The following is a 26543-nucleotide window of genomic DNA, read 5'->3' as shown; positions in this document are numbered from 1 at the left end:
TTACCTATGTTGTTCAAACTTGGCACACAGATGAGGAATGATGTCTTACATATGCACGTCATTTTTTTCGAGATCATATCCAAGATGCCTGACTGGCGGCCATTTTGTTACTTAAATGTGCTTCAACCATTACTCAGACATGGATAGTCCAGTTTTGTTCAAAGTTGGCACAAGCACAGCAAATTATGGCATGTACCTGCCCCTCACTTTTTTGCGTTCTGATCACAGATAGCTGACTGGTGGACTGGCGGCCATTTTAGTTTTATATAAATACGGGCTAGCCCTTTAACTCCATTCAGCAAAATTACGAAAACAACGGGAGCGATGACATTTTATGTTTTTTTTTTTTTACTTGTTGCTTAACGTACGTCAAAATAGAAACACTCCTCGAATGAACTCTCACAATGGCATGTGACCGGAAATGAATCGTCGCCTTGGGAATAAAAGCTGACACGTGCCGAGGCTCGGGGTTCATTGGCCTGAGGAAGCTTACTGGGAAGTGGGTGAAACGTCTCCTGAGAACCATGTCCGCCCGTACTCTGTACTTCTTTGGGTTCCTTCTTGGTCTTCCATTTGATTATGTTTGTACCATATCCTGCCGGGAGCACGCCGAGACCATTGCGAGCTCTACCGTGCTGTGGGAGGTTCTCCCGTTCCATGTACCATCCTTCTTCTTTTCTTTTCTTTTCCCTCTCCCCCGTTTTAATATCCTTCCATGTGTTTCTGTTGTATCTAAGGTTCAGCATTAAGCAAGTGAGCCGTCTGTGTTTGTTTTAGAGATAAGCGCACGTCCTTCCCCTTCCTCCAGCACGATTCCTTTCCCGTCTTTATTTATTAATCATTTACCTTGCTTGTTTTATATTTGATGTGTTTTGTTCTGGTTCTTCTGTCGATCCTCCCATATGTATTTATAAAATGAATACATGTGCTTTGAACAGTGCGTTCAACAAAATCCGTACCAAATTTGAAACAATTGTTTTGCGTTTGGTCGTTCAACTCATTCCAATTAAGGCCTCCTTACCGCTTGGCTGGGCTGCAGGGTTTGTCTCCATCAATATCAGACAGCAGAGTTTGAGCCCATTACAATGACACTTTCTTATAATTTTTTGGTGTATCTTGGCCGATTGTAAGTATTTCAACTGTGTAACATGTGCATGCACACACACACACACACACACACACACACACACACACACACACACACACACACACACACACACACACACACACACACACACACACACACACACACACACACACACACACACACACACACACACACACACACACACACACACACACACACACACTCCAGGGTTGTCGAAAAACTTTTTCCCTTACTTGCAATGTCATTCCGACAAAATATTTCCGAATTCTAATGCAAGAAATAAATAAGATTCCAAATTTGAAGCACTTTACTTGCTGTGTTTGCATTCTTTCATTTGTTGTGAAATGATCATTGCAGATTTACTCTGTGGAATCATACACTGAAGCTGCTTGCACTAAATCACACGAACACTGCATGAGACTTAATTATATTCAATCTGAAATTATAGCAGTCCATAGACCATGCAGAGTGTAAATTGTTTCTTCCTAAGTGCAATAAAAACAGTTGGAAATCTGATGAACTATGAATTGTTTATCCAGAGCGTTCAGCAACGTTTTTGATCACATTGAGTTCGACAGTTTCAAGGAGACCACTCCAAGGTTTGTGGACAACACTCTTCCAGATAATGAGTTTGAAGATTAAATGTTGTCAGTTTCTGCAATTGTTACATTGTGAAACATATGTTTGGAGGCTTTATAAGGATTATGTTCATTAAATAACCATGCCCCCTTTGTAATATCCGATCAATTCACTCCCTCATCATCCTATAGCTTCCATGAGACGTTTTTAATTTCGACATCTATTTATAATGTATGAACGTACAATTTCCTGTTGTTGAATCAGCCGATCCTTTTAATTATGCTATTGTAGGTACATCTTTGAGTGCGATCCGTCATTTCATTATTTATTGTGTACTCTTAGAACTGTTCCAGTAATTTATGTATCCTTTGAACACTCTCCCGCTTATCTTTAATGTCATTTCTAACCTCATTACTCAACCATGCTGGTGTCTTCTCGCCTCTGGCGTTGTACTTTCATGGCATACAATTACCATCTAAATAAAATATTCCTTGACCTTGCCATTACATTGTATTTCAAGTCAAGCCCTGCCAAAAAAAGATTCAAGTCTTTCCACGATGGAACATCTTTCATTATTTGCACTCTGTGTGTCATTCACTCCTTTTCACTTCCGATCCTGTCACTCCTGCTGTGCAGGTGTTGTCTAATGGCTTCCTGTAATTAGCTTGCTCTCTTTTATTTTTTTTTAATGATTTCTCCATCTCCTGCAGATCCCTTTTCACTTTAACCCCTCGACCAAACAGCCAGCTCGGTAGTTGGTATTGAAGGGAACTCCAAAAGGTCCCTCAACATGACCTATCGAGATGGCTGTTTGGTCGAGGTGTGGAAAACCTTTCTGTACACACTTCCTGCTCGAGATTCGATTACAGTCACTACTCACTGTTGCCAACCTACACTTGATAAGCATTGTGGGTATGGTATCAACACTCAACATAAGTTGAGTGAGGCCTTCATCCTTCAGTGGACTTAATAATCTGTTTTATGGAATTTTATTTTTTACTTCCTCACATCAGCGATGAGATATTTGCGAAGAGCAATTATTTTTACTCGTATAGTGCTATCTTATCAGCGAGCTGGTTTGAATGTGGTTGAAACAGTAATTTTGCCCTCTTTTTGCCAGGACCAGAAGACATTTTTTTAATGGGTAATAACCAGGGCACGAGTCAGAATGCTCTGTCAAGGTCAGAAAACATCGCTGACATGAAATGCATTTGTTTATAGACATCAATGAGGCAAATAAACAAAAATAAGCCTTTCGGTTACATACCGCTACCTGAATGCCAAGAGCACCGCATAGGTACTGTGGGGAAAAGCGTGAGAGTTATTCGTTGTGAGATCAGCTCGGCTTTACACCGTCTTTGACTGCCATGGGGTTGTCCAGCCTGGGTTTGAATCCAGACCTGGCTACAAACTGTCATCCCAGTGTTTCACAGGCAGGGTGATTCATCAGTGTGTGGACTGTCCCTCGGATTAGATAGACGTTAAACTGGACGTCCCGTCTGCCGGCATTAGTTGGTGGATTTTAAAAATCCCACAGTGTCCATCACAAAGAGTAGGCGAATTATCGCTGGCATCATGAACAAATTACAAATACCTGCCCTAAAAAACTACTGATGGGAAGGCAATGGCAAACCACCCATTGTAACCCTTGCTGAGAAACTGCTTCAGCAGCACTGATGCTCTGTAACAGTGTATGGTAAATCAGAATCAGAATATATATATATATATATATATATATATATATATATATATATATATATATATATATATATATATATATATATATATATATATATACAAACACACACACACACAAAACAGTATTTCCCAAAAGTAGTGATTTTGATTTTTAATATTTTGTAAATTGTAGTGCTTAGCAATGTGATTTTTTTTCTCTTTTTTCCACCTTTATTGACGCGTCGTAACCCACAACTTCCAAGGAAAAACAAATTTCAGAAAATTTATTATAAATACAAAAGTAGAATATCTGGGAGAAGTGTCCACCCCCCTGGGTTAATACTTTGTGGACGCACCTTTGACAGCAATTGCAGCTCTGAGTCTGTTGTGATAGGTCTCTACCAACTTTGCACACCTTGATTGGACAATATTTGCCCATTCTTTTGTACAAACCTGTTCAAGCTCAGTAAAGTTGTGTGGGGAGTATTGATGGACAGCAATCTTCAACTCATGCCACAGATTTTTGATTGGATTTAGGTCAGGGCTCTGATTGGGCCACTCAAGGACATTTCTCTTTGTGTTCCTTCGTCACTCCAGTGTAGCTTTGGCTGTGTGCTTCGGGTCGTTGTCATGTTGAAAGGTGAACTTCCGTACCAATTTTAGCTTTCTTGCAGAGGGCAGGAGGTTTTCATCAAGGCTTTTTCTGTATTTTGCTCTATCCATTTTCTCTTTTATCCTGACAAGTGCCCCAGTCCCTGCTGATAAGAAACATCCCCATAACATGGTGCTGCTACCTCCATGCATCACACTAGGGATGGTGTGCTTTGGTTGATGTGCTCTGTTGGGTTTGCACCAAACGTAACGTTTTGCATTTTGACCAAAAAGTTCCATCTTGGTCTCGTCGGACCACAAAACTTTTTGCCACATGGCTTCAGAATCTCTGGAGTGTTGTTTTTGCATACCTCAAACGGGACTCAAGGTGGGCTTTTTTGAGTAACGGCTTCTTTCTTGCTTCCCTACTGTACAGGCCAGACTTGTGGAGTGCTTGGGATATTGTTGTCACATGCACACAGTGACCAGTATTTTCCATAAAGGCATGTAGCTCTTTCAAAGTTGCCATTGGCCTCTTGATTGCCTCTCTGATCAGTCTCCCCCTTGCTTGGTCTTCCAGTTTGGAGGGACGGCCTGATCTTGGCAGGGTATTGGTGGTACCATATGCCTTCCACTTCTTCATGATCGTCTTGACTGTGCTCCAAGGGATATTCAAGGCCTTTGAAATATTTTTTATACCCATCCCCTGATCTGTACCTTTTCATAACTTTATCCTGGAGGTCTTTTGAAAGCCACTTAGGGCCCATGGTTGAGTCTTTGCTGTGAAACGTAGTTGGAAACATATATATATATATATATATATATATATATATATATATATATATATATATATATATATATATATATATATATATATATATACAAAGCTAATTCTATCCACTGACTCACTGACTGACTGATATTAATGTTTGGTACCTTCAGGTTGACATAGAAAGCTGAAATTTTGCGTGCCGATGGACGTCAAAGCTGTTACACCGGAAAAAAAAAAATCACAGAACCATTGGAAAGCATCCAGAAATAAAAATAAAAATAAATGAAAAAAGAAATATCGGTGAGTGACCCGAGACAATTGGGAAGCACAGTAATTTCATGTGCCAACGGACATCAAAGCTGATACACCGGGAAAGGCAGAGTGAGGGGAGGGGAAGGTAATGTGAGGGAATGGGAAGGTAGTGTGGAGGGGGGAGGGAGGCAGCGTGAAGGGATGGGAAGGAACCATGAGGGTAGGGGAAGGCAACATGAGGGGGGAGGGAGAGGCTGCATGAGTTTAGGGGAGGCAGCGTGGATGGAGGGGTAGGCAGCTTGAGGGAAGGGGGGGCAGTGTGAGGGGAGGGGAAGGCAACATGAGGGGAAAGGATGCAGTGCAAGGGAAAGAAGCATGAGGGGATAGGGAGGGAAGGCAGTGTAAGGGGAGGGTCGGCAGTGTACCAGGGCATTACCAGTGTGATAAAACGTGCAGAAACAACACCGCTTTCTTTTGAACTGCTGTTTTCTGTTTAAAACTGGGTTGGAGCATTTAAAAATAAAATAACCGTGCTATCCACCTGGCGAAGGCCTGCCTGCATTCATGCCCACCAGCCCCCCCCCCAATATGCGTTCCTCCAACCACGTCGTGGTCCATGCTAACCATGCACATGTACTGGCGATATACTCATCCTTTCACTCACACACATGCATGGATTTCCCCATATACGCACCGCACATCGGCATGTCCCATGTGGCTTTGGTGCTGCAGCACATCTGTCCCCACATGTAGAAGTACATTGTTCATGAGATGGTCACATAACCTCCTACGCAGCACCATGCACCATGGGTCGGGGTGCGAGTTCGAGATTAGATCGCACACCCACGAAACCTCTGCACTGCACACACATAATCAGGCATGCAGGCACGCACACACTCCCACGGACAGTCATTTTTTTGTATACCTTGTCGAGGCATTTTTTTGTATACCTTGTCGAGGCTCACACACAACACACAACACACAGCAAGGTGGGGGAGGGTGATGAGACAAGAAGGGCAGGAGTGGGAATGACAAAACAGTGGGGAACAGAGACATTAGGAGATCTCTGGAAGGGAGAGGGATGGGGCGGAGAACACGGGGTACACAAGATGGACATTACTGGGACTTTCAGGAAGGAAAGCAGGGAATTTGAAGGAGGTGGATTCGAGGTGGATTAACGAGGGTAGAAATGATCGAGGATTTGGATAGGGAACGAATGGTGGTGAACAGCCGTTTTGAAGGCCTGGAGGGAAGAATGGGATTGAACAGAGTGAGGGAGTTTATTCCAAAGGTGGGAGAAAAGAGGAATGAAAAAGTGAAGGTGAGCAGTAATTCGTGATTTTGGTAGTTTTACCAGAAGGGGGTTGTTGGCGGACCTTGAGCGCCCTGCGGAAATATGGTGGGGACAAATCGCAGACAGAGTGGGGGGGGGGCGAGGCCGGAGAGGAGATGTTGGAAGACAGAAAGACCACCGGACCTGCCTGTGGTGAGAGAGTGAGAGGCCCAAGGACTCAGCCTCATCGTGGGAGATACCAATGATCCGAAATGCCTTGGTTTCCACAGCGTGAAGCCGAGAAAGGTGGGAGGCAGGAGCACCAGCCCAGAGGGTAGAGCAGGACTCCATCAGGCTGCGGACGAAAGCTTTGTATGTGGACAGGTGGGCCGTGGAAGGACTTTGCACGATGGAGGATTCCCAGTCGGCGACTTGCTTTGGAGGCCAGGTTGGAAATGTGGCTTTCCCAGGAAAGATCATGGCAGATAGTGAGACCCAGAAGCTTGAAAGAAAGGACTTCTTCCAGAGGATTATTGAGAAAGTGGATGGGGGGGGGGGTTCTAAATGGTCCTTTCGGAGAGACATGGTGAGAGTGTGAGATTTGTCCGGATTTCAAGACATGTTCCACGTGTTGGACCAGTTTGTGATTTTATCCAGATCTGCAGTGAGCGAAGAAGCTGCTGCTTGCCGGTCTGAGGGATGACAGATGGTACGGCAGAGGGTGGAGTCATCAGCAAAAAGATAAAGAGGATTTTCCAGAGAATCGAAGAGATCATTGATGAAAACCAGAAAAGGAACAGGGCCCAGAACGCTACCTTGAGGAACTCCAGCCTGGACAGGAAGAGGGGATGAAAGAACTCCATTTAGGGCCACATGTTGACTGTGACAGGAGAGGAAGTCTGCGAGCCATGAGTGGAGATGGCCTTGGATACCACAGGAAGAGAGTTTGGTGAGCAGGGCAGGGTGCCAGACCGTGTCAAAAGCACGTGATATGTCTCGGGATATGGCTCTGATTTAATGTCTGGCATTGAGGACCTCCATCCATTGTTGGGAGAGCAGAAGCAGCATATCCAGGGTAGAGTGAGATTTGTACCCATTTGTACCATGCCCATGTGTGCTGTCTCCATACCCCTTCAATTTCAGCACCTGCTGGCTATTAATATATTGCAGCAACTCATAGTATATTTATATTAATATTTTGTCATGAAAGTAGATCGCACAAAATGGTGGAAAGAAAAAAAAACAAAACCATCTCTTCACTTGCAGCAACAAAAAAGTACCTGTTTGCTTGTGGAGACTGCCGACTACTAATATATTGCAGCAACTATCGTTATATTTGTATTAATATTTTGTAATGAAAGCAGCGCAAACAAAATGGCAAAAAAGCAAACTGCATACGTGTTGCTAAAACAAGGACCCCTGTAGTCTGCATCGCCATGACTTGCAAAAACAGGTTATAGACCACGACGTTGCACCCAATAGAGTTGCATTTTCTACTCATTCCTTAATCCTTTCTTCACTAAATATATCGTCCGAAAAGTATTTTTAAAAATTGAGCTTAATGCTTTGCTTAAATAAATACTCTTCTTTTTAAAAACCGCTAATTTGTTAAAATTTTCAGATTTCACTCCAGATTTCGACACGGATTTAGTCGGACGAGTTCCGATTCTAAAATTAGATGTCATACATTGATGATGTACTGCATGTAATTAGTCCGTGAGTAGATCATGTTTACAAATCAAGGCATGTTTGAATTGGCCGAACAAAATGACGAATTAAGACCCCAGCAAGCTGACAGAGGGCTGAACAAGTATGACGCCTTGTGGAAGGATAATTAAATAAGGCTGTTAATTATCTTCAAAAGGGGTGTTTTAATTAACCCAAACACCCAATTTTCACTCTTGCACTTCCTTGGAGTTCCCTTAGTATGCAGGCAAAGTTTTATACTTGGTGTTGATTTATGGAGCATATTTAACTTCATAAATCAACAGAAACACCACCCATCACACTTTTACCATTTACCTAAAAGGCAGCTTCTGCAAAAATAAGTGCAAGCCTTATTCAAAATACATATTGCATGACATTTCTCCTTGTGCAGCATGAAGCGAGAATAATTTACTATTGCGGCTTCAGAATGGGTTCGCGACAATTTTTTTGGGAATAGTCAATAGCTGATGCAATCTCTTTTCAGAATCTCTTATGCGCATCGGAAGAGTGGGATGGTCATGGAAACCAATTGTAAGATTGAGCCATGCTTTTGGTGAAATACTGATTTCTTACTGATGTGATGGAATTCTGCAATGATTTGATTGGTTGTTGTTTGTTTTGTTTTTTTTGTCCAAATGCTCTTTAGTGTTCAGCATTTGTATATTTGTCTGACTGTTGCTACTAGATGTGAAATAAACATTGCACTTTCTGTCAGGACGTTATGACCATGGAATTTAGGTCAAGCTCTCATCAATAACTTCATCTATTCCTCATTCTTAACACAAACTCACTACCACTGGCATTTATTTCAAATATTTGTAAGGTCCACGTTGCATCATGGCTTCGTTATGTTCCATATATTTAATCATTTGAACAAATCATGCTTTTCTTTGATTTTCGAAAGCCTTGTTTGTTTTTTTCGTTTTTAAAAAAACGTTTGTTTGCTGGAGAAATACATGAAAAATAGAAATGTAAGATGGGTGAAATACCAGGTGACAGAGTTGTCACCTGGTATTTCCTGGTAAATGTCACCTGGTAAATACATTGTCATTGACACCTGAAGATCGAAAATAAGATGAAGACTCTCAAGATACTTGATGTTAATTTTAGTTTCCCTGAACATTCTGTTTTTTTTTTGGAGAATGAGATTGTCAGGTTGTTGACGAGGAAGGCAGATTGCTGAAGATGGCGCAGGAAATTGACAAACTTATGAGGACGGAAATGAAATTGTATTAAAAATCCATCCAGGTTGAAATAATAAAATGAAAGACCAAATATTGCATTGGAGTCATCAGAAGGAACCCAACTAAGCAAACAACAAATATGGACTCGTCAGGAGGAACCTGGATAGGATTTGGGGTTCAACTGCTACTCCTCTACCCTCAAACCCAACCAAGTGCAGCCACATGAGCTGAACAATTTTTTTTTTGCAAGAATCCAAAAATAATAGTTCTATATAATCTCCTTGATATACTTATTAGGTCATCTCATCCTGAGCCACTCTCTAATACATATTCCTTTTTACCATCAGACACACTTCAAGCTGAGCCAGAAAACACATAAAAGGAATCACCAAGATAACCTCCACCTCAAATGGCCGAGAATGAACTCACCAACCTTTCTCCCGACACTCTGCCTCCAGCTCACTACACCATTTCTCTCTTCCTCTAGTGCACCCCCTTCATGTTCTCTTCCCAATGTAGTGATAACTCCCCCAAGATGAACTTCCTTGTTGCAAGTGACCAGATGACAATGTCAGGCTGCAACATTGTAAATGGATCTCCTCTGGGAATACGATTTGCTGCCTACCACCATCTGCCAATCAAAAGCATTTTGTAAACCTCTTCCCTTCATTCTCCTCCTTCTGCCTCTTAAAACCAGGCCCTCTCTTACAAACAACACCTCTCTACCATCAGGCTCCTGCTCTCTCTCTCTCTCCCCTCTCTCCTCCCCTCAATCTTATCACCTCTCGCTGCATCATTTCCACTACCACCGCGAGCACTTGATTGTGCTACCACCTATGCCTTCCTGTGGCCAATGATACTGAGCATGCACTCAGTATATCAATCCCCGACCTCCACACCAAGAACAGCTCTCCTCATGCAGCAACTCCTACACCCTTAAGTTTGCTGATGATCGAAGAACATTGTATGTTGCTCGCAAAAGGAAATTCAGCACTATTGGCTCCATCCTCTAAATCTCTTGCCACTTCAACATCCTCACCTATACAGTGCATACCCTCCCACCATATCCAAGCCCCTGCTGTGCCTGTCCGACTGCCTTCACATATCTCCTGTCTTCCTCCTTTCTTCTCACCTCCCTCTCAAACATCTTCCTCCTTTCTTCTCACCTCCCTCTCAAACATCTTCCTCCTTTCCTAGGTGCATGCGTTTCCCCATAGATCATGCTTCATCCACACCAAACCCTGATTCCCATGCTGCACCATTCTCATCACCTCCTCTTGTTGCAAACACTCCTCCATTTCATCCACCTCTGCTCTTGCGTTCCATTTCCGACTTGCCTTATTCTCTGGGAGAGCATTCTTCACAACTGGATCACTCGAATCGCACACCACCGTAAACTCCCACACCCTCACCACCTTATACTCCTTGGTTATTAATGTAAAGGGAAATTGGAGTTTTCCACCCTGAATATATAAAGAACATTTGTCAAACAGTGTGGCACTGCCAACCACCACCTCACAAATCCACTCACCAAAACCTCCATCCTCTACATGCGAAATCACAATTTTTTTTTTTTTTTTGGATACAATGTCAAGGCTCGTATAACAGCTAACACACAGAGCGTATAACAAAGGGAGCAGGAGACAAGAGGGGTGGGAGAGGGAAGCACAAAATAGTGGGGAGCAGAGACATTAGATCTGTTGAAGGGAAAGGTATGCGGTGGGGTTCACAGAGCAAACAAGATGGATGCTACAGCGACTTACAGGAAGGAAGTGGGTTTGGGGTGGATTAATGGGGGTAGAAAAGATCATTGTTTTGGATGGGGGAAGATTAGAGATGGTGGTGAACAGGTGTTTTGAAGACCTGGAGGGAAGAGTGGGATTAAAGAGAGTGTGGGACATTTATTCCAGAAAGGGGATAAAAGTGGAATGAAAGGGTTAAGGTGAGCATTGATTCTTGATTTTGGTAGTTTCAGCAAAAGGGGGTTTCTGACAGACCTTGAGAGCCCTGAGCGGGGGCGGGGGGGCGAGGCTAGAGAGGAGATTGTAGAAGATAGAAAGACCACTGACCTGCCTGTGGTGAGAAAGTGAGAGATCTAAAGACTCAACTTCATCACAAAAGATACCAATGATCCTAAAGGCCTTGGCTTTCACAGCATGAAGCTGAGAAAGGTGGGAGGCAGGAGCACCAGCTCAGAGGGGAGAGCAGTACTCCATCAGGCTGCGGATGAAAGCTTTGTATGTGGTCAGGAGCTCAGATCTGGCAAGGAAGGACTTTGCACGATGGAGGATGCCCAGTCAGTGACGAGCTTTGGAGACCAGCTTGGAAATGTGGCTTTCTCAGGAAAGATCATGGCAGATAGTGAGACCTAGAAGCCTGAATGAAAGGATTTCTTCAAGAGGATTGTTGAGAAAGTAGGTAGAGGGTGGAAGTTAGGGGGGGGGTTCCAGGCAGCCCTTTCAGAGAGACATCGTGAGAGAATGGCTGCAGCAGGTGCTGTGTTGGTATTGAACGTGCTCCCCAGTGGTAATTTGGATTTATTAAATTTACCATTTCCCCATTGTTGGGACTTGCCATGCTTTGCTATTGGGGTATGCAGGGCAGTAGGGAATTGGTATAGGTGACGGGAAGGGTAGCCATGAGAGCCAAGCATGTGGATCGGGTGGAAAGGGTTAAAATGTGATGTGTGTTCCAAATTAAGGATTGTTTTTTGTTCAAGTGTGTGTTGATGATTAGTATGTATGCAGGCCATGGCAGGGTAGGTACCCAGTACCTTGTATGGCAGGTGTTGAAAAATGTATGGCAGCAGGGGAGGTTGAGACATTTGGGGTTTCTTGGGTGGAGAAGGTGTGTGAGTCTGCTGGTATGCATGAGGCTCTCGAGGAGCGGTGACTGTGGCCACTCCTGAGGTAACTCGCCCCTGGCAGCTGGAGGTGTCTGGAATTTGGGGTTGTTGGAGGAGGGTCTGGTTTGGGTGACCAATGGGTAGGAGACCCTTGGCTACCCGGGGGGAGGCCAAGAGTGCCGGAGGCCAGGAGAGCGTTGTGTGGGGACCCTCCTTGACAGGACGTACCGCAAAGGAGCTGTTTGGCTGCTGGAGGCCGAGAAGTTGAACGTGGGGGTGGGGGGGAGGAGGCAAAGAAGTCGTGAAGTCAGCGACTTGTTTGGACTGCGGACATCACAGCCTGAAGCGCCCCCACCATCTTGTTTGTGCAGGATCTCCGCGTTGCCGAGTTAGGGCCACACCTTCAGTTTAATAAAAGATGAAGCCTTGGCCTGGCAGGAATTTGATGGTGGTTGGTGTTGTGAATGAGGATTTGTGTATGTATGTGGGAATGTTACACTCGGTCCTATGCAACTTGACATGTGCTACGGAGGACAGGTAGCCCATGAAATTGGTTCAGTAGTTTCTAAATTGGTATTTGGGCTCAACTGACAGCTGGAGCAGGTGACATCCACTGGGGGATGTGGTCAAGTAGTGGGGTTTAATTTGTGTAAAGTTAAATTGTCATTAAGGTAGAGTAGGCCTGTTTATGTTTGTGAAACCATCCTCTCCCCTCTCCAGGACATCAGAGTGAGAAAATTGGAGAGAAACACCCACTGTACATAGAATTGTACATTTTGTTTGCAACTCATGGGGTGGTATGGTCAGGAGGTTAGGTAAGTTAGCTACGGCTTGCTTCCCACAGCCTCTCCTGATTTATTTCGTTGAAGTTAACTTGGTGTGAGTCTGTAAATGTTAAGGCTGGAGCTGTTGTCCCTGCAGTGAACCCCTTGCAGGAGCTGTGGTTATGGGGTGGGTGGGGGGGAGGGGGGGCTGTGTTCCATTTGTGGAGGGGGTTAGATATTCCCATGGAGCAGATAGGAATGTGGAGAGTGGCATGGTCCGTGTGCGAGTTGATAGCCAGCTCAATGTATATGTTGGGAAATGTCAGCTTAAGAATTGTTGTCTGCACGTGTGCCTCACACAGAGGGTGGTACATGGTAATAAGTAGTTGGGGATTATGGTTAAGGAAATTGTGTGTAAAACCTCGATGTAAACCTCTACTGGTTGGTGTCAGGAGACTTGCCATGAAAGAGGCAGGGGCAGAGTTATAGACTCATCCAAAAAGGGGCAGAGCATTGCCGAAGAAGAAGGAAAGGGAGGAGACATTCGTAGAGTGAGGCAAGGTCAAGGAAGAAAGAAGCATTTGGTCGAAAATGAACATTTGAGAGGTTGTGCGAGTCCTTAGGGAGACCGAGGAGAGAGAGAGTTGAGGAGGTTGTCCTGCCTGCCTGCCTCTGTCTGTACATCGCTCAGAACCTGTTCGTCACCCGGAGCCAGTTTTTTCTCCTACCCATCTCCTCATCGTCTGCTTGCCTTGTCATCGTCGTCGTCATCCCTCCTCATCACATGCTCATTCCCACTGCCCCAGAGCTGAGTTCCCCAGTTTTTTTTCTTCCCTTCCCATCTGTGACTGAGTCCGGTTTGAGGTGCCTTCGTTTCTTTAGACTTCTTTTACCCATTTGTACGTAATTATTTATTATAGATTCAGTATTTTCCTTTTCTTGCCCACCACAACCCGCCGTCATCTCCTCCATCGACTTCAGTCACCTCCAGTCATTTTTTTTAGTATTGTGGTTCGGGAAATGAACCCATTGGGTTTATAAGCTTTAAGGTTTCTCGTGACTCTCCTCATGACCCATGCGCGCATTGTCCACCATTAATTTGGAATGTCTCCACAGGAGTTGAGCCTCACAGGACATCGTGGGACTTTAACCTATCACCGTGACAAGCTCGCTAGGTTCTAAGATGTTGCCTTGTGGAACCCCAGCCTGAATGGAAAGAAAGGATACCAAGGGCCATGCACTGTTTCCACTCACTGAGGAAATGAGACAAACACTTGAGCAGGGGCCCTGAATAGCAAAGATGGAAAACTTAGAAATTAAGGCTGAATGTCAGACAGTGTCAAGGGCTCAAGACAGGCCCGTCGCATTTGGGTGCAATGCCCCCCCCCATGGTGCATCTGGTGCCCCCCCCCCACTTGTACGCCACCCATTTATGGACCTGTTGCACCCTGTGAACAACTTAGTGTTTAAGGATGAGCACCCACTGTGAACTCCTTGCTGTTTAAGAGTTCACCTCTGTGAACTAAAACCCTTATTCCAGATGTTCAACGTGGTGAATAATAAGGCCTTCTTGGATAAACTGTTCTTGAATAATATCCTTCTTTGAATAACAGTCAAGAGATAAGTGTGCGCTTGCCAGCGCATCTCCAAAAGCAATTGGCAAGACAATACAGTCCAAGCCCACAAGATAAAAGATAAAAACGCAAGCACCAATGCCAGCAGCCAAGACGACAGACAACCGCAAGACCTCGTGTCGAATGTCAATGCTGTGGGTGGTTATATATATCATGGATAATTTAGTTTAAAGGAATAGTCAATCAGCGTATTCAATATGGAGGCCCTATTAGGCAGGTTACCTGATTGGTTGTAAGTTAGGTATAAATGTAATATAGTCATAATATGATTAAGGAAAAGACAAATTTACATAATTAAAGATGAAGTGCACGTGCACCGCGTGACCTTCACAACCCGTCAACCCTCCATCTTGCAAAAGTAATTTTATAATAAAAATTAAAAATATGTGTGTTTACAATCGTGTTTACATTTGAAATTATGCAGATAAAACCTGTTTTTGATGCATGCATCATTTAATAAATAAAACCGTCAAATGTAGCAAGTCGTGAGATTAGTGTCACGAGGGGCGAGTCACGGAGAGCACTAGCTAGCAGAAGGAGAAAAAGACATGGATGATGGATATACGAAAATGGCTCAGAAAAGGAAAAAATGCAACCGACGAAAATAAAGAAGATGAGGAAAGACATGTTGTGGGAGGAGTTGGAGGAGGAGGAGGAGAAGACGATCATTTTGATGAAATACCGACAGAAGCTGGCCAACCTGGCCAAGCCAGCAACGTTAGCCCTGCAGCTGGAGCCCCAGCGCAGGGAGCCGAGTTGCCACGCTCGGCGGCGGCCTCAGGATTGGGTGTGACTGTCAAGCCGCTTCCCGATGATCTTGGAAGTGAAGGACCGAATCAAGTTGTTATACAGCAGTACCCTGGCCATCTGTTGCAGAACAAGAGTTGCTCGTTTGTGTCCTCGTGGTACCAGACTAATGAATGGCTGGAATACAGTGTGCAGACAGATGCAGCATTCTGCTATCCATGTAGGAAGTTTAACACTGCACACGGCCCAGTGGACTCTACTTTCACAGTGCGAGGCTACCGGAATTGGAAACATGCTGTTGAGAAAGACAGGGGGTTTCACAAACACGCAATTTCAAAGGAACATTTAACTTGTGTTTTGAGGTGGAAGGAGAATGAGAGGCGCATCGATTGTGGTAAGGAGATTTCCACACTCCTCAATGCTGACCAGCTAAATAGAAACCGGGACTATGTGTCTGCTCTTATAGATGTTGTGGGATTTCTCGCCGAAAATCAGATACCTTTTACAGGGAGCCTTGATAATTTTCAGGATATGTCAGATGGGCACAGTGGGCTTTTTCTCTCGCTTTTAAACTACACACTCAAAAAAGACACCGAGCTCGCCGAAATAATAAAGCATATCCCATGAAACGCAAGCCATACTTGTCCGGAAATGCAGAATGAACTGATCTGCACATTGAGTAATGTTGTGACGGATGCCATCGTTGAAGAAGTAGGCACATCGTGGTTTATCATCACGGTGGATGGGACGAGGGACCCCACTGAATGTGAGAACATATCAATCATCATTCGCTTTGTATCGGCATCAAATGAAGCAACAGAGCGTCTACTCACAATAGCTACAGCCGACGCTGGAGATGCAAAAACATTGACAGACCTAATAATTGCAGAGCTGACAAAAACAGGACTTGACACGTCAAAAATATTAAGTCAGGTGTACGACGGGGCTTCGGTTATGGCTGGGAAGCACGGTGGGGTGCAAAAGTTGTTGCAAGAGATGTTGGAAATAGAAATCCCCTATGTGCACTGCTTAAATCACCAACTCCATCTGGTAGTTATCCACGCACTGGCAGCAGAGAAAGCTGTCACTGATTTCCTCGAGGTTTGTTGTTGCCTGTACAAATTCTTCAGAAAGCCCACTGTTGCTGCACAGTATAAAGGTGAGCGGTTAAAACGACTTCTTGATCAAAGGTGGACGGGACATTAAGCCACTGTGTCTGTGATCATAGGATCTTTTAAGGATATCACATCCTTACTGTCGGAGATTGATGCAGATATGGGGCAGAGATGAGGATGGAGGCTATTGGGCTTTTGTGGGAAGTCTCTGGGCCTGCCTTCATGTTCATTGCTATCTTTGTACAAAAACTGCTGATGTTGTTAGATGGCCCTAACAGACTCTTGCAGGCAGAGGACATGGACTTGCTAACGGGGTTGGAACTGGTGGCGAGTGCTACAGAGTGCGTGAAGAAACTCCGCTCTGAGGATGAGTTCACTGGTCTGTGGAACAAGGCCAATGATGCTCACACTTCTACACCTGCACCACCAAAACGGAGACGCACAATGCATAAGAACTTGGAACAGTTTGTAGTTTTGGAGACTACAGGACAAAACAACGACAATGACAAGACGGAACTGCAGAGGGTTTTTTTACAGCGCAATTGACACTTTGCTTGGAGAGATCGCTCAGCGCTTCAGTGAGCGCAACACACAACTCGCCCGTTCACTCGCTGCCTTGAATCCCGAAAATGGCATGTTTTTGGATCCCCACTTGCTCCAGCATATCATGACATTAACAAAGTCAACCATCAGTGAAACAGAGTGTGTGGTTGCAAAGCAGTTCACTCGCACACAGACAGAAAAGCAGCCAAACGAGAGATGGACAACACAAACACTCCTCTCAACACACCACAAAACGCTGGAAGCCATGCCAAGTGTAGTGACTGCTGTGAGACTTGGACTAACATTTGGTGCGTCCACTGCCATGTGTGAAAACTCATTCTCAATATTGAGGAATGTCTTCACTGACCATCGACGGTCCATGCGCCATGCACGCAAGGCACAACTGGTACAGCTGGCCTTCGAGAGAGACCTCACATGTAAATTCCTGAATGAATGGAAGGAGAAGGTCCTCAGAAGATTCCACACCGAGACGCGTCGCTTGCAGCTCTTCTGACAGCGAGTACAGCGGTATAAAAACTATACGAGGAGTTGAGATTGTGTGTGTGACTGCTGGTGATGCGTGTGTAGTTGTGGTTGCAGTGTGGTTGTGGTCAGCACCCGCCGTGGTCGGCTGCTTTGTACTTCTGATGTTTAAGTTAAATGTTGTGTTTGGTGCTTTGCATATCCCATATCTAGTGGTTTGTGCATAACCTTACCTCTGTGTAATTGACTGCTTTAAATGCAGACTTTGTGGTCTCTTCAGGCTGGTGGTATTTGCTGTTGATAGTTTAACGTGATGATCGCAGGTCATAGCCTACTGTATCTTATTTGAAAGTGCACTTATTCCGGTGCCAACCTCCCCCCGTTTAGTCATTGTATCTCTGGTATATTAATTTTATAATGCCAATTCTTGACAACACCTTGTGTATAAGTGTACCTGAATTGGTGCCAATTGTCTAATCATTGAATATCTGCATTGTGAATGTGCCAGTTTGTTGCGGCTCTCCTGCATTCGAATAATTTTAGGCCAAAAACATCGGAACATATTAAATCTAGCTGAGATCAATTTGGTTAGTATGCGACGGCAACCTCAGTATTATATAGATGCGTCAATGCTGCATGGATACAATAGTATACCGGGTTATCAAAAAATTAAATAGAATAATTGTGCCCCCCCCATCCAGTTCATATGCCCCCCTTAATACTGAGCCCTGGCTAAGGGCCTGGCTCAAGAGATATCCAGAGACATGGGCCTAACCTCTTGCTTGTGGTTCAGGGCATCCATCCACTCCTGTGACAGAAGGAGTGACATATCTGAGTGGTCAGGTTACAAGCCAAATTGTCAGAGATTAGCGAGTTCGATAGGAGATTGAGTCTGAGGTCAGCTACACATTGATCAACTCCATTACTTTGCTTATATTGGGGATACTTTGCTTATCTTTTATTTACTTTGCTTATAATAATATATTGCTTATATTATTACTTAAGGCTTGTAGAGTTTTGGTCTGTAATTGAGGGGATCAGTTTTGAAACCTTTTTTAAAAAAAAAATTAGAGAGGTTTGCAACTTTTCAAGATGGAGGAAGATGCCTTTATTGAACAAGGACCTGAGAAAGAGAGACAAGTGAATGTATGATAGAACTTATGACAGGAGCAGTTGCAAAAGTGGTGTCGAGCTAGCTAAAAAGATTGGGAGAAGTTGAGTCCAAGTGGGAATATTACTCAAATAAGGTGAGGTGAAAAGGTGGGAACAGGAAGCAACGTATTTGGCACCTTTGCCTTTTGAGTAACCTTTTCCCAAGCAGTGTATGCATAACTCTCTCTATTAGGAGGGAAGGAATGGAAGGTGAATGTGTCCCAGACACAGATCTGACCAGCTCCCTCAAGGCTTGTAGAGGGGGGCAAGTGAACACCTTTAGGATTTATGATGATGAGAAGGTGAGATGAGATGAGATGAGATGATGATGAGAAGGTGCCACCTTTCATGATGAGAAGGTGCCACCTATTTTAATTCATTATCTAGGTACCAAAGTACATGAAAATGCATTTTGCCATTTTTGGAAGTGTGGCAGATGGCAGCCATCCTGAAATTCAAAATGGCCACCAAAAATTTACAAGTTGCATTAAAATTTAAGGGCCATGGTCCGATCAACAGCTTCATCCTAACATTGACCCCCAGATTTAACCGGACGTGGTATTAATTTTGATATGAGAAGAAAGCTGCTATTCTTCTCATTGACCCTGTGAAATTGTAGGGCTGCAAGATGTTTAGTTTGGATTTTGTATGCCAAAACTTGCTTACTATTGGTCAACCAATTAGTTGAACCACAGTATTATATTGGGCTTGCAAATACATATTTTTAGCTCTCTTATGAAAACGATTGAAATACCAGCATGAAACTTCACAGGTGGAGTAGAGGGTCAAAGCCATTCAATCAATGTGAAAACTGCAGGTGATGAAATCGGACCATCCCCCTTTAAATATTGTGGTAACAAGTGTTATCTAAAAACGATACCTAACGGTATTTTTCTCAAACTTTTTTTGCACAGTTAGACACTCACCTAAGCAACTGGTACTCAGATACACACCTTAGCTCGTATATAAAACGATAAACAGTCACTTCTATCGACTTAATTTGTAGACTTTAACTCGACAAGCTACAATATTTAAATATCCATTTCAGAGGATAACAAATTTATGAGGTGCAGTATCATACGCTTACAGTACCAGCACACACCCCACATACCCCAGGCACAATAGCCACACCCACCTCTACTATACACACACCTTGCAACTGCATGTCCAACAAATGCAGTCTTAACCATGTAGAAATGAACTACATGAACTTGTTGCAAGTTTGCTACTTTCATAGCTGTATTAAACATCAACATCATCATCACTGTTCTCTTCATAGTCAGAGTCAACTTCGGGGTTAGAAGGAGCATTGTCGCATAGTTCTTCCACTTTGCACCGGGTGGTTCAAAGCATCCACACAGTAATCTAAAGGTTTGCTCCAAGGTGGGTCAGTTCACTAGAAAAAAAAAAAAAACATAAATCCATAATATGTGTACTGGGGTCGTGTTTATGTGTCCATGTGTGGTTATGTGGGTCAGTGATTGGATTAATTTCTACATGTTAGCATACTGTGTTTTTATAGAGATATATTTTAATTTTAAAGTTATCCAGAGTATCCCATACGGCTTTCCGTAATTACCAATTCGTTAGCATTGTTGACACCTTGTTGGCGTTGTTGCCGTGTTTTATAAAAATACAATTTGTTTAGAATACTATTGAGGGAAGATATGTTCAGACATGTTATGTTTATATATTTCAGTCTATTGTTACAACTTTGCCAATGGTTATAATGGATGATATAGGCCTATGGGTGATAAGCTTTTCACATTGATTCATTAGCTTCTTATAAAAGCCTTTCTTTAAACTTTTTGCTGATATATTTTCAAAGCTTTCTGGACATGTAAGCACAATTAAAAACAAGTACTGTAACGTAAACTTATCTTAGTAACAATATATGCTTTGATCACTTTGCACGACAATACAGCAGAAACTTCTGTCCAATGCCATGTGCTTATGGATGTAGTAGAGGCAGCAGGTAACCCAGATGCTGCCCTCTATAGCTAATTATTTGTTACGGATACTCAAAAGGGCCAATTTATTCAATATATTATTGTCTGTTAGAAGTAGCATTCCAAAGTTTCTTAGAAATAAGAAAAAAAATACTCTATTTCAATGGATTTAGAAGAATATTTAAATAAATAAACAGCTCATTTCAAATGGCGGCCATTTTGAAATTCAAAATGACCTTATAATTATTTTAAATATGCATACAATAAATCGTAATATCTCCTATTCATGTTCACTCATATTATGGGATAAAATTTTGATATTATTTTTAAAATATGAGCAATAATTGTATTCATTGAAGAAACAAGGACAAATGTGTCCGAGAACCGCGTCGTAAAGGTTTTTGTCTTCACCAGAAGAAGAAGAACAAGGCGGAGCTCTCTTAGAGCTAGCGTTCGCAACGCGACGCAGATAAAAAGCATGATCATGGCAGCCATTTTGGAATTCAAAATGGCTGCCATTTGACACAGCTCCAAAATTGGCAACATCAATTTTCCTGTTCCTAGACATACTGGATGTAGAACATATCTAAATAGGTGGCAACTTCTCATCATGAAAGTCCTACGGGCCCATTGTCTAGGACCACTTGCCCCCCCCCCCACTATTGAGAGGATGGTGAGGGGCTGGAGTTTTTGGATTGTAGGTGAGTGATGTTGGGCCATGGATTTTTGTTGGACATATAATAGTTTTGAGCAGTGTGGAGAGACTGCAGGATGCTCTGTTGGATATGCTTTTCAAGAGGAGAATGCAAGTTGTTTTCTCATGACGACCTCCTTAAAAAAACAACAGTGTACCAGGGTTGAAATGATGCACCGAAAAGTTGAATGTGGGATGTGATGAGCTTGTGAAGAAGAATAATTAGTTCAACGTAGAAGAAATTCAAGGAGAAAACACACACGGAATTACTGGTAGAGGGGAGTAGATTCAAGGTGAGCCAGAAACAGCCAAAACATGACTGCCTGTCAAGGCCAAAACCACTTTTCCAATGGCATCAGGAAGTTCAGCCAAAGCTGTGAAAAATGTGCGACATGAGGTGGAAACTACAGAAGAAAAAACATCTGTGCCAACTTTCACTGTTGCAAGACGATTCATTTGTGGATGGGATTAAAACTTTTTGACTTCCATTCATGTAGACGCCGTTTTTACAATGTCATCGCAGATGGTCTTGACTTGCATACTCATTCTTTAATATCAAATATGAATACCGCATCAAAGGTTTTTTTTTGTTCTTTTTTTTTTCCCCCAGAGAACAAACGAGTGTATTTGGGGAGACACCGTGTTCAGAACATGTTGTGGAACTGCTGGCATGACTAATCAGGAAACTTTCCTGATGAAAAGTCTCATGTCCTGGGCCTTGTCTCCAGACCAGATTTATACAGTGGTATACAATGAAACTGATTTAAAACAGGAGTATGATATGAGGTTCTTCAAGTTGGTGCTGAATCTGCAGCACATCAACTTAAACTTGCTTATTTTCTTTGTACTAACCTTAACTTATTCGAACTTGAAGTTCCAAAGCCCTTTATAATTCTCTGGCAGAAGGTATTGGAAGAAATTTCAAATGGAAATGTTCAGTGTACTGAAAAAAACGGCCAAAAGGTGTGTATTGATGTGTGTGTGTGTGTGTATGTATATATATATATATATATATATATATATATATATATATATATATATATATATATATATATATATATATATATATATATATGTATGTATGTATATATATATATATATATATATATATATATATATGTATATATCTCTTATAATACCAAGCTTGCACACTAAAAACTCGGCTCGCCGTCACACGATCCCTATGAAATTGCTGTGGCACTTAGCGTACATGCCGTCAATGTTTGGGAAGTCTTGGCGTTCCATAGTACCACTTGCGTTTTGCACAATGCGTATTTTTGTCATTCCCCATGTATGGTCTGTCGTCTGCTACCAGGTATGTTGTTCTGCTATTCCTCTGCATATGCACGGGTATCGCATATATATATATATATATATATATATATATATATATATATATATATATATATATATATATATATGTGAAAACAAGACCCAGTAACATCTCTCATATGGTAATTGGATGGAATAACCAATAAGTTTTCACCTATTCAATGACTACAGGTAACTAGGATTATATCTTTGGATAATTGATTGTCTGGGAGCTGATTGGTTACTCCCTCCCTGTATGACCCTCACGCTGCCTCTGCCCGGGATTCATGTTGAGCTCTGAGCCCTCCTTGAGCTCGGGGCCAGGGGCATGGGCCCTGTGTGCCCGTGCATTAATCCGCCACTGGGTACATGCTTGGGAGCCTCGGTGGTGCGTGTTTCTATCTACACTGTCGCTGTTGACTCGCCATTAAGTGATGAAACTGGTCCAGTGGCTGAAGGGATGTGTAACAATGGGATTCTCATGTATGTATTACTTGTAAATGTTTTGCAGCTGTGGAGAAACACTGGTAGTGTTTGAAACAGGAAAGGGCTGACCTTGGGTAGCTTTTCATGGTTGCTTTATGCAGCTTTCTTTGGCCAGAAGAGCATGGGAGGAATCAATGTACATCTACACGAGGAAAAGTACCCGTCCCAAGTGATGGGAAAAGCAAGCAAAAGTTCCTGAGCCTCGTGATGGGAAAGTTTAAGTCAATCCATCAATGTAAGTTATTTCCTGGACTATAAAAAGGTTAATTATATTATACTCTGTTTCAGTCAAAGCCAAAGCACTGAACTACTTATACTGTCCAATGCAAAACGGAGGTGTAACATTGGGTGGCAGAGGTTTGATTTGTCTATAAAGAGGGAAAAACATCTTTCTTGTGAAATAATATTTGGCATCAATATTATTCATCCCTGTTCTCCCATCATTTCAAAAGTAAATGTTGAGCTTTTTTTAAAAACAGCGTGGCAAGCGGCCGATGTAAACGGGAGACAGATGAACACATGGACAGACGCCACAGTTCCAATATATAATAGATGACTTCCCTTAAAAGGAACTTCAACAAAGAAAGAGACCATTCAGCCCATGAAGCCTGTATGATGGTTACCAACCTGTAACAGTTGTTTTTTTGTATGCAGTCAAGGCTCATTTAAGATCTAGAACACTGAATGGATCAGGAAGCAACAGAACAAAAGGAACAGTAGAGATAGGTGGGGGAGGAGGGGGTCACCAACAAAAAAAATTCCATCCATCCGTTGGGACCATACTCTGTACAGAGAATCAGTGCTGCCAAAGCAGTCTCCTGGGCTATTAAGCACAATCCTGGACAGGTCACCACTCCAACACAGGATACTCAAATGGCTCAATCATCCCAGCAAGCTGGTACTCATTTTGCCAACCTCAGAAGGATGACAGGCTGAATTACCCCCACCTGGTATTAATTCAACAGCCAATCAGGATCTGAACTCAGGACCCAAGGCTCCCAAGCCAACCACCCTAACCATTAAGCCAACACCAGGCAGACAGCATTGCTGAAGGACAAAATAGAGGAAGACTTGAATGAAGAATGGGTGTGGGGAGGAATGGGTGGACAGGATAGACACAGAACAAAACCTCTCCCCCGCTCCTTCTTCCTATCTCTGTCCTCTCTCTCTCTCTCTCTCTCTCTCTCTCTCTCTCTCTCTCTCTCTCTCTCTCTCTCTCTCTCTCTCTCTCTCTCTCTCTCTCTCTCTCTCTCTCTCTCTCTCTCTCTCTCTCTCTCTCTCTCTCTCTCTCTCTCTCTCTCTCTCTCTCTCTCTCTCTCTCTCTCTCTCTCTCTCTCTCTCTCTCTCTCTCTCTCTCTCTCTCTCTCTCTCTCTCTCTCTCTCTCTCTCTCTCTCTCTCTCTCTCTCTCTCTCTCTCTCTCTCCTCCCTCTCTCTCTCTCTCTCTCTCTCTCTCTCTCTCTCTCTCTCTCTCTCTCTCTCTCTCTCTCTCTCTCTCTCTCTCTCTCTCTCTCTCTCTCTCTCTCTCTCTCTCTCTCTCTCTCTCTCTCTCTCTCTCTCTCTCTCTCTCTCTCTCTCTCTCTCTCTCTCTCTCTCTCTCTCTCTCTCTCTCTCTCTCTCTCTCTCTCTCTCTCTCTCTCTCCTCCCTCTCTCTCTCTCTCTCTCTCTCTCCTCCCCTCTCTCTCTCTCTCCTCCCCTCTCTCTCTCTCTCCCCTCTCTCTCTCTCTCTCTCTCTCTCTCTCTCTCTCTCTCTCTCTCTCTCTCTCTCTCTCTCTCTCTCTCTCTCTCTCTCTCTCTCTCTCTCTCTCTCTCTCTCTCTCTCTCTCTCTCGTATATATGTGTATATATATATATATATATATATATATATATATATATATATATATATATATATATATATATATATATATATATATATATATATATATATATATATATATATTGTACCTGTTGGGGTGGGAAGGAGTGGGCAGTGCGTCTTGCCTGGGACCTCTCACAAGGGCATCTTTCCCTGCCTTTATAAATCTACATCCATGTTTTTGCCAGATTACTCCCTCTGTCCCCATATCTTTGCAAATAGTGTCAAGGTTGACAATAAAATCTTCTGAGTTAGGTATTTATCATGATCTGTGAACTCTAGAAAAAAATAAACCTTCAAATGACTTGCATTAAAGTTTTTTGTGGGTTTTGTGTTCAGTGGAGGTCAAAGTCACTGGAGGAGGCTGGAGGGTTTTTGTGTCAATGATTTCCCACACTCCCTTTCCCACACTCCCTTTCCCACACTCACTTTCTGAGTTGGTTGAAATTTTTGTGGCGAAGTAAGACTTTACAGCTTGACATCCTGATCACACTGATCGACACACTTGCCGATAGTTCTGTCGTGTTTTGATGTGTGATAAGCCACTTAACTGCTCCGGTCAGGCACCTAACACTGCATTGTTCAGCAAGTTTAAGCTTCATTTGACAAGGCAAGCATTCTTTTGATGTTGCCTTCATCTTGAATGACTTTCCAACTGAAATAGAAGCTATCTTTGTTGTGCCAGATGATCAATATTGGAAGTCCAATAAGCCGAACGGTTCAGGCTTTTCGGCGGTGACATCAATGCTCCGTAAGCCGTACAAAGAGGACTATGAATGTTCACCATTTTCCAGAATATTTCGCTTTCACTTATCTATTCTGGGACTTTTATTGTGAAGTTTTCATCTTCAGATTTTGATCGTTCTCAAATCTGGCCTTTTCTTTCTTAGATATTTAATGAACACTCTCTTCAACTTTATCATGAGAATATTTTTAGAACTGAGTTATGACAAACCAAAAGGGTAATGTGCTACTGAGTATACAAATGATATCTATTACTCGTGAAACATGACCCCTGACAGCTACCAATAGTTTGGAGGGAGAAGATACTCACATTTCATCCTCACTGTATCATATTGTACTTCAGCGGCCAAATCCGATCACGCATTTACCATTTCAGAAAGGAAAGATATGAGCAAACAAAGGAAACAATCTTTAATTTCAACAACATATATTGTGAGAAGTGTTTTGTCGACTATTCTAATTGACATATCAAAGTCTTTTCAAGTCTCTTGTACATGGCACAACTTCTCCACAAAAAGAATGAAAAAGAAAATACAAGCTTCACGTATTTTCAAAGATATTGCTCGATCGTTGTCTGCTATTTATTCCATGTCAATATCTGATGCTTGGAGAGATCAGGTGGAGTTAAATTATAGGTTTTTAGTTTTTGGAGGAATTTATAAAGCCTTGGAATGGGAGGATGTGGAGGCTGTGGTGTTTTGATGATGAGATGTGAAAAGTATCGTGGAACATGGTGTTTCTTCGTGCTGGTATGAAACTCAAAACGGATGGCCACATGCACCTGCCTTTCGATCTCTGGAGTTCTCACTGTTTGTTCATGCGGAGCCAGCCTGCGGCTTTTGAGAAAATACAATATTAATGTTGTGCAGATATTACAGCCGGGGAGAGGGAGGGAGGAAGGGATTGCAGAGAGTTGGGAGAGCTCGAGGAGGGACAGAGATGGGAGAGGGTCAGATGAGAGAGGAGTGCTTTATTATACAGAAATATATATATATATATATATATATATATATATATATATATATATATATATATATATATATATATATATATATATATATATATATATATATATAT

At 42.8% G+C, this 26543-nt stretch overlaps 1 protein-coding gene across 10 annotated transcripts in view; it reads left to right on the top strand.

Moving 5' to 3' along the window:
- The window catches only part of LOC147013689 (zinc finger protein 385B-like), a 543756-nt gene that overhangs the window by 268037 nt on the left and 249176 nt on the right, over positions 1–26543 (top strand). The window lies entirely within an intron of this gene.

Source organism: Eptatretus burgeri, chromosome 13, assembly GCF_056783735.1.
Source record: "Eptatretus burgeri isolate ZD-2024b chromosome 13, Ebu_testis_v1, whole genome shotgun sequence".
NCBI lineage: Eukaryota > Metazoa > Chordata > Myxini > Myxiniformes > Myxinidae > Eptatretus > Eptatretus burgeri.
This window is presented reverse-complemented; position numbering and strand designations above follow the sequence as displayed.